The sequence below is a fragment of the Sinocyclocheilus anshuiensis genome, unplaced genomic scaffold, assembly GCF_001515605.1.
Source record: "Sinocyclocheilus anshuiensis isolate Anshui unplaced genomic scaffold, SAMN03320099.WGS_v1.1 scaffold257, whole genome shotgun sequence".
NCBI classification, from domain to species: domain Eukaryota; kingdom Metazoa; phylum Chordata; class Actinopteri; order Cypriniformes; family Cyprinidae; genus Sinocyclocheilus; species Sinocyclocheilus anshuiensis.
In genome coordinates, this window is record NW_015539889.1 from 2,458,311 (window position 1) to 2,468,399 (window position 10,089).

Sequence of the window (10,089 nt, forward strand, 5' to 3'; positions counted from 1 at the left end):
GACCGTATTTTCTATTGCCCTACACCAACCCTAACCCTAAACCTACCCCTCACAGGAAACTTTGTGCATTTTTAGATTTTCAAAAAAACTCATTCTGAATTATTTATAAGCCTTTTGAATTACGGAGACACTGAAAATGTCCTCATAAATCACCTTCTCGTTGTAATACCTATGTCATACCCATGTTATTATACAAATTTGTGTCCTCATAAACCACATAAACATGCACACACACACACACACACACACACACACACACACACATAAAACAGTAATAAAAGCTGAGCGCCAAAGGAAATGTCTCTACAATTAAATCGGCTCTTTTTAGTTGCCTTGGGAACAGGGATGTTTTGATGAAAGGATACAGTCTGCTAGCTAGCAAATATATAAATGCTACATGATTCTGGTCTGCGATTAACATTCCAAAGGTCGAGAGGTAAGCAAACATGCACAATGTACTTAAAACATCAGTTTCTATTTATCAGTCTTTCTGCAAAATCGCTTATTGTATTCATTACAAGGACTGAGACAGGAATGATCACGCAAATTGTTTGCAAAGACAGCTAATAAGTGGTTAAGCAAATGAAGCCCCACTTTATGATTTTTTTAAACGTCTATCCAAGGAGAGACCAACAGAAATATGATGCATGATCGAATTTTCAGTTTGAATTCGAATAGGACAAAATACTGACCTAGATGCTACAAAAATGGTATGAATGAGGTATGAATGAGGTGCCTATAAGAGATCTGCTGAGCTCATGCTGTAAAGTGGAATGACATGCTGACGTGGCTTAACCCACTTCCACTAGCCTCATCTGTCTACTGTCACAGTCATTCTGACCTTCCTGACGTTGGGACGGGACCAAACAGGCTGTTGCAACTGTAATACATTCAAGAGACTGATACATAGGGACCACCATCAGATAAGTCAGACATGATCTGATGACATGCAGTTTATGGGTTTAAATCACTTTATTTAAGATTCAGTCAGTAGATTTTTTTTTTGTTTTTGAAAAAAAGTCTCTTATGCACACCAAAGCTGCATTTATTTTATGAGAAATGCAGTAAAAACAGTAATATTATGAAATATTATTACACTTTCATTACACAAAACTGTTTTCACTGAATTTCTTCAGTGTCACATGATCCTAGAGAAATCATTCTAACACACTGATTTGGTGCTCAAGAAACATTATTATCAATGTTGAAAATTGTCTAATATTCTTGTGAAAACTGTGATACATTTTTAACAGGATTCTTTGATGAATAGAAAGCTGAAAATAACAGCATTTCAAAAAGAAATCTTATAAATGTCTTTACTATCACCTGTGATTATTTAAATATGTCCTTGCTAAATTACAGTATTTATTTCTTTTAAAAAACTTCCTGACCTCCAACTTTGGAACAAAAGTGTATGCAAGTATATTTTCCATTCTGTTAACGTTTTTCATCATTATCAAACACCTTTTTGCTTTCAGTACTTCGTTGTAATTTGATCTTTGATTTGACAAATGAGTTTTTAAAAGTGCAAATACCCATGTCTTCAAATAAAGTGTGCTCATAAAAAGGTGCATGTACAATAATGAGCAGTCCAGTTAAAAATAGATTTAAAAGTTGTAAAGCAGCTCCCCTTATTGCAAAAGGTCAGTGCCTTTCATCAATAAAATACCAGAGCAGCATTGAAAACAAACTTCCATTACATAAAAAGCGAGAAAACTACTAGCACATATTAAGAAGTGAAAGCTTAGGGGTGGAAATCTCCTCTGCAATCCCAGCAGCAAATCCGGATGAAGGGCATTAAATAATATTTAGACAAGGAGTGATATAAAAAGAAAACAACAAATGTTCAGCATGCCTGTAAAGATTTGCCGTATTGCCCTCCACTTCCGCTCACGGTCCACAAATTTAGGCCGAGGGCAAAGGCCAAACTGCACTCATGAAATCTGATTGTAATCCCAACATGGAGCTGAAAGACTCAGCTGGAATTATCAAACAGATTCATACACTTATTTAAAACACTGCCAAAATTAATGTGAAGATTTCATATCAACAAGATAGGACTTGCTTCCCTAACCCAAATTAACTTCCTCACCACATTATCGACTGCAATCAATGTCATCTTCAGTTTTCACCCACTCTAGTTGAGCATTCAGTGAAGTGTAAAACTGTTGCCATAGCGACAAAAGGGCTGATGTTTATTTTCAGAGAGGGCTCCGGAAGGGACAGGAAGGAGTAATGAAGACTCAGAACAGCAGACCGAGGCATTAGCTGAGACTCAAAGATACCACAGTTCATTTATTTTATTCCTCACATCAGGCTTTTCGGAGTATAAATGTAAAATCTACTGTGGGTAAAACCCACAGCTAAAATCCTTTTCCACCATCTTCCCATGTGTATTGCATAACTATGCCGTCCAAAGAAATGTGACTCATGTAAAAACACTTCCCAGGGTTCCCGTCTATTATTTCACTGAGATTTGTCCGTGCAAATGTGTATCTACACAGCTGCCAAAAAAAAACAAAAAAAAAAAACAGATAAAATGATGAGAGCTAGGAGTCAGATAGAGCATTGCTGAATCAATTGCACAGATAAATTGTCTACAAAAATCAACTTTTAGCCCCGACAAGCTAGGAGTAATCGTCTGCATTTAAATTTTCATTGAACTGCTTCACTATAATATTGCTGGAAACATGCTCACTAGTCACGCTCCATATACCGTTAATCAGTCACATATGGATAAGGAGGCCCGCTAAGATACTTCAGCCCACACACACAAACACAACCTTGTATACCCTTGAGGGGCTTTCCCATTCATCTCTGTTAATTCTTAAAGGGTTAGTTCACCCAAAAATGAATTAATGTCAATTAATTACTCTCCCTCATGTTGTTTCAAACCGGTAAGACCTTCGTTCATCTTCGGAACACAAATTAAGATATTTTTGATGGAATCTGAGTCTGAGAGCTGTCTGACTCTGCATAGACGGCAACACAACTGAAATGTTCCCAAGTCCAGAAAAGTAGCAAGGAGATCTGTAAAATAATCCATGTGACATCAGGGGTTCAACCGCAATTTTACAAAGCTACGAGAATACTTTGTGCAAAGAAAAAAAAACGACTTTATGCAACAATTCGTCTCCTACACCCTAGCACCATTTTGGAGAATATCCGCTGGACGTAAACAGCGTATGCTGTTCTGTGTCAGCTGCATCACACCGGATCTGTTTCCTACGTTGTTGTGATTTGATCTGAACGGAAACAGCGTATCCATGTGACGCAGCTATCAAAAGATAACAAAAATATCTTAAAGGGGTCATATGATGCGATTTCAAGTTTTCCTTTCTCTTTGGAGTGTTACAAGCTCTTGGTGGTTCATGGAGAAGTGCATCTGGATTATTTTAGATAGCCAACCGTATGCCACAATATGTCGATATGAACATTGTTCGCAATGCATATTTTCCAAAATATATCAATTCTGAGTAAATGCATTATTTAATGATATTGATATTGGATTTTTTTTTTTTGATACAACATTCACCAATAATTCATTCACAATAAGACCAAGAATGTGTATTAATTAATTAAACATGGCCAATTTGTATTTCATTCTGATTGTAAGATGCATATATCCTGGAATATAAGATAAATTCGTTTTTTTTAAGTTTCATTTTAATTGATTAGTTTGTTTATTTGATAATATTAATATAATTTAATATTAATTACTTAAGATATTATCTAGCTCTACAACATTACAGTAATTTTTAGCATTTTTAGATACTGAGTAATACATTTTATTCATTTTTTTTCCTTGTACAGATGTCTTCACATGGTGATTTAATCGGGTCTATTTCTGGGAGGATGTCTAGAAATTTTGCCCCCACATATTTGATAACCTTTACACACACACCTGCAAACATCTACTAAGTGAAATAAAAAGAGGAGCTGGCACGAATGCTGTCAGCAAACACTGCTGAAAGATCGATGGCCATCACAAAGCACTACTCTTGTCTGTCCATCCATCTCTCTCTCTCTCTCACACTCACTTTTTCACCTTGAAGCTATAAACAACCCATGAGTCAACAGTCACGAGTGAGGTCAGTAAGGAGTGTCCACAGATGTGGACAGATGGTCTATGCCGTCTGCTGCATAGGTTAAGTTCTGTCCAGTTCGTGTCACACAACTGATTTTAATAAACTTCTTCATTTAAGAAACTTTGGTGAATCATTTATCAACAGGAATATCCAACATTCTGGAGAGCCAAAGTATTCACACACAAAAAAACAATCAGTTTTGTTTTTGCTTTCTGTAAAAATGAACCTAAATATCCTTAAAAAAAGCGATATTATCAAAAATACAAAATAAATACTTAAAATAAGACAAAAGTATTGTTTTCTTATTTTATTTTTGAAATCAAAATATATTTTTACTATAAAAAAAAGACTAAAATACTAATACTGAAAATGATTTTACAGTGCATCAGTCCTCGACAAAACTAAACAAAACATGTTCAAGGTACTGGTCACTAGTTTTCTAAAGATCAAAAATTTCTGTGTAAATGATTTGTTATTGTTTGTCCCAAAATTAAGTAACCCAATTAAGGCCACAAAATTCCTGCATTATTCCAGCTCATCAGCGCACCGCTACGTTCAGCTCTTGCTAGCTTTAATCTTAACCACAGGAGCGTAATTCTGTTTAAGGCAGTGTGACGTGCTCAGCTCCAGATTATTACTTACGCCATAACCCTGGTGATTTGGGAAGGGAATTACAAGGAGATTCAGACCAAGTAAGAGAGGCAGACACAGCATCCTTATGAGTAAGGATCAAGAATGCGGCATGCTCATAAAGGAAAAGGTTCTTCTCAAAGATGAGTTAACTGAAACTTTAATCCATAATAAACATAATAAATGTCCTCATCCTGCTTTTGAGTAGATTTTTATGCACCTGCTGTTTGTAAAAGAAATGAAATCATGAGTAGCATCAACAGCACATGCTCAATATATTGGTTACTATTCATAATCAGAATCAAAATGAGTTTTATTCACCAAGCGTGTGCAAACACAAGGAATTTTTTTTTTTTTTAAGGAGCTCTTGGTACAAACATACATACATACATAACATTGAGAACAGAAAGAATATTTAAATAAGTAAGACTAAGGGAAAAAAATAATAATGTGGTATGCATCTGGAACAGTAGATTTATGTACAGATTTGTGCATTTTTTCCTGTATATACAGCCTTTATATATATATATATATATATATATATATATACACAGGGATTGAAATTCTGATATTTGAAATTATTAAAAAAATGAAAAGAGACTTTAAATGTGAAATTAAAAACGCCAGTAGGTGGCAGCAAGTTTAAGTGAGTCATTGCGATTGAACTGAATCATTTACACGGTTGATTCATTCAGAAACAAAACAACGTCATGTTGCTCAGAGACGCAGAACAGTACTGTGGCTGGGTTTGGAATGTTTTTTGTTGGCGAAATAGCACAGAAATAGCGCAAAAACAGCCAATATGGTGTCTAAAACGTAAGTCTCTAGATATTAACTTATTGTTTATTGAACTGTTGTATAAAATAAATATCACATTTGTAACCATGCTGATTTTTTAAGAAAAAACGGCACTCTTCGTGTGATATTGATTAACTATATGAACTGATATAAATATATACATTTTCTGCCTCCTTATCTTGAAGTATGTGATCATTGTTAATGCATATTAATAGACTGAATCATGCAGCGAAAGAGCGCACTATAAAAGCACACGCGTACTAAATCCTGTGTTGGTCTACTCTAACCAGACTTCATCTCGTCGCGTATGCGTGCCTCGGTACTAGGTGTGTTTTGTTTAGCTTTTGCAATATACTCGATAATGTCATGATGTCTCACGAGTTCAGTATTTGTGCTAAACCTGCACAGATTTGGCCTGCATGAACTTCCCAAAGAAATTAATGAGTGAACATAACTTACGAAAAGTAACCCGGCAAACTGGCTAGTGATTTGACAGCGTTACCCTCATCTCGTCGCGTATGCGTGCCTCGGTACTAGGTGTGTTTTGTTTAGCTTTTGCAATATACTCGATAATGTCATGATGTCTCACGAGTTCAGTATTTGCGCTAAACCTGCGCAGATATGACCTGCATGAACTTCCCCAAGAAATGAACGAGTGAACATAATTTACGAAAAGTAACCCGCCAAATTGGCTGGTGATTTGACAGCATTACCCGCCACAACTGATTTTTACCCGCATTTGGCGGGTTGGCGGGTGTTAATTTCAAACCCTGTATATATATATATATAAATAAATATGTATATGTATTTACATAATCTGTAATGTATGTATGAGGGGAGAAGTGCAAAAAGGTTGTGGCCGGGGTGAGAGGGGTCTCTGATGATGTTACCTGCCCGTTTCTTCACTCAGGAGTGAAGGTTGGGCAGATGCACACCAGTTATGCTTTCAGCTGTCCGAACAGTCCGTTGCAGTCTTCTTATATCTGATTTGCTGGCTGACCCAAACCAGACAGTTATAGAAGTGCGCAGAACCGACTCTATAACAGTTAGAGTAAAACTGTGTCATCTGTGCCTATGGAAGGTTGAACTTTTTCAGTTGATGAAGGAAGTACCTCTGCTGGGCCTTTTTCACAATGGAGTCAATGTGATTGTCCCACTTCAGGTCCTGTGAGATGGTGGTGCCCAGGAGCCTGAATGACTCCACTGCTGCCACAGTGCTGTTCATGATGGTGAGAGGGGGAGTGCAGGGGGGTTTCTCCTGAAGTCCACAATCATCTCCACAGTTTTGAGCGTGTTCAGCTCCAGGTTGTTGTGACTGCACCAGACAGCCAGCTACTCAACCCCTTGTCTGTAAGCAGACTCATCGCTGTCCTGGATGAGACTGATGACTGTGATGATGGTGTTAAAAGTGGAGCTGAAGACCACAGACAGGATCCTTGCATAAGTCCCTGGTTTGTCCAGATGTTGGAGGATGTAGTGTAGTCCCATTTTAACTGCATTATCCACAGACCTGTTTGCTCTGTAAGCAAACTGCAGGGGGTCCAGGCAGGAGGAGACTTCACACAGCTCCAGTGATCTGTTGAAGATCAGTGTGAAGATGGATGACAGCTGGACAGCACAGGCTTTGAGGCAGGCTGGAGAGACACCGTCTGGGCCTTTGGCTTTCCTTATCTTCTGTTTCCTGAAGACTTTGCGCACATCATCTTCACAGATCTTAAGTGCAGGCTGAGAAGCAGTAGAGGGGAGGGAGGGGAGGGTGTTGATGGCTGTGTTGTGAGACGGTCAGAGTGGGTGTGGGGTGTAAGACCAGGCTTTTCAAAGCTGCAGTAAAACTCATTCAAACCGTCAGATAAAAGTTGATTCTCAACAGTGCTGGGGGATGGGGTCTTGTAGCTGGTGATGGCTATTTAAACTTTTTACGTGGTGGGTCATTCTGTTTCTCAGGGATCCACCTCACACCACTTCCATGCATGCTCATGTGTTGAATTTAAACTAGTCCAGTCACGTCCTCTCAATCTCATTGCCCTTTGTTGGCAGAGTGGGAAGCTGAGGAACACAACCTACGACTAGGGTTTCAATGGAATACTAGTGCACTACATACAGCATACTGTGCAGTGCATACTGTATGCTGAATACTAGATCTGAAATAATGTTAATTGTTACATGATGCAATGATAAAGGTTTAAACTAACAAATTGTTGAATAAGGTAATGTCATCAAGTCATCATGCATGTTTATTAATGAAATCAACATGAAATTATGTCATCAACTGTAGGGATGCACCGAATGTTCGGCAACCGAAATTAGTCAGCGAAAAGGCCGAATAATATGTACCGAACAATGACTAACGCGATCAAATAGAGGCACGCACTAATGCAGCAAACATGTCGGCAGTGTGAAAGTATTTAAAACTATCAAAGAAAGACGCAGAAATCATTACAAGCACGAAGCACCGACAGTGAGAGACTGTGAGAGATGCTGGTGGTTAGGCTACGGTATGATGATTGAAATCACGAAATGGCCTCAAACGGTTAGTAAATAAACTGCAGAATGTTATATTTTCTAATGCACGCACGAATTGCATGTATTTTGACAGCGCTGCACGAGCTCACACCGGGGTTCAAAGTCCAAAGCGCAAGAAAAATCTGCGCGGAAACACTGTTACTCGTCAGTTGCTTAGTAACATTTTGTGACTTTTTTTTAAAGGCATGTGACAATGTGATACGTGCGACAAACATCTTCCCAAATTCATAATGAGAATCATTTATAAATCTGCATGCTGTTGTCAACAAAAAGAAGCACCGAGATCTTCCTGCAGGTTTCTGCCAAAATAAAATCAGAGAAAAAGCAACAACTCCTTGGGAGCCTACATGGGGGGAAAAATGCGAAAAACCGTGTTTGGTATTCGGTATTCGGCCTTCGGCCCAGTGTTTCATTTTGTTCGGCTTCGGCCAAGAATTTTCATTCCGGTGCATCCCTAATCAACTGTACTTCATGTGTATTGATGATGGGTTCAATATATTTTTAATATTAATTTATTAATTTACCAAAGATATTTTCTAGCCCTCCAATATGGCATTTTAGATACAGTAATACGTTATATTACCTTTATTCATAACTGTTATAAGTATTACATAGTATTACACAATAATGTTTCATAAGTGGCATCAAAGGTACATTTGAGAAATAGCTCATCTTTCCTTTGAGAACAAACCGAGAGGGAAGTTGGAAAGGTTATTTTTGTATTTTTAATATAATTTTGTATAACAATATCTTTTGGCACTTAAATCAAATAATGATTCATGAAGACTTAGAAATCATAGCTGAAATGAAAAAACGTCACAACAAGCACCAAGTACTTCAATTGACAACAACAAATATTAATAACATAATATAACATATATAAGATTGAATAAGATGAAACTAACTTTATAATAACAATAATAAAAAAGATCAAATTAATGCATAAAAGATTGATATTAAAACTTTTATTAACTTAATTATTAACTTAATTATTTGTATTATATAACGTAATGCATAGAATATTTCAGAAAAGTCACCGCTAAATAAATATTCCGAAGACAAGCTGCATGTTCCCACTCTCACCTTTTTCTTTCTGCTTTGGTCTTCATCTCTGTGGCTCCCCCATCACTAACTGAATTAAGGGAAACCCCTCAACTAAGCCGTTGAGTACGTGATAGCGGAACGCGTACACTCCATTATTAAAGCTCTTGTTGTGGCAGAGTGCAGCCAATTCACTAGACTCTCTGCCAAAACAAGACTTCTGTCGCTCTCTCTTTTCATACACTATAAGGCTGAGGGACACCCTGCATGCTGATGCACACTGTCACAGACTCACAGCATCGCATCCATCATAATTTGGCTTTTGCCTTACACATTAAGTCACTTCCTTGCTGTCATTTATGGAGAAGTGAGGACTTGCATATATATATATATATAAGGGTATATGAGAATACTTGACTGCCTTTTCTAAAAGTGTTCTCAGAAATCTCTCTTACACATGCACACACACAATCAAACTAGGGGTCGACCGATTATCGGCCTGGCCGATTATCGGCGCCGATATTAAGCATTTTTATGATTATCGGTATCGGTCATTTTCAAAACCGATTCGCCGATAAAATAACTTCATTTTGAAACGCGCTATTTGGCTCTGATGCAGCCTGTCAGAACTCACCACTCTGTGGCCTAAAGCAGTCTCCGCCCACCGCTCATCTGATTTGTTGGGAGTCATGAGTCTGACCAATCAGTGCGGAATTCACTCTTACTCCGAAAGCGCTTGCTAACTGGAGCTGCTTCAGTGATCACGCGTCAGTTGTCTCTCAAAGGTAAGGCAGCAGCAGACGTTGCTTAAGTTGCAATAGATCCCAATCCACTAACGTTGCACTGAAGATGCAAAACACCTCAATATTATCTATGATTCCCGCGATGCGGAAAACACGGACGGAATCACGGAATCCAGTCATATGGAATTTACTGTATGACGCGGAATGTCACGGAATTTGTCCAAGTTTGGATGAATTAATCAAAAGTAGGTCAGTACACTTAAATA

At 37.9% G+C, this 10,089-nt stretch overlaps 1 long non-coding RNA gene and 1 pseudogene across 1 annotated transcript in view; one reads left to right on the forward strand and one right to left on the reverse strand.

The window, feature by feature from the left end:
• Nucleotides 1-1,199, forward strand: part of LOC107685695 (uncharacterized) — a 9,270-nt gene extending 8,071 nt beyond the window's left edge. The window contains exons 2-3 of the long non-coding RNA XR_001633978.1: nt 995-1,005; nt 1,188-1,199. This is a non-coding gene — a long non-coding RNA (uncharacterized LOC107685695). The remainder of the gene's footprint in view (nt 1-994; nt 1,006-1,187) is intronic.
• Nucleotides 1-10,089, reverse strand: part of LOC107685693 (protein NDRG3-like) — a 43,777-nt pseudogene that overhangs the window by 24,727 nt on the left and 8,961 nt on the right.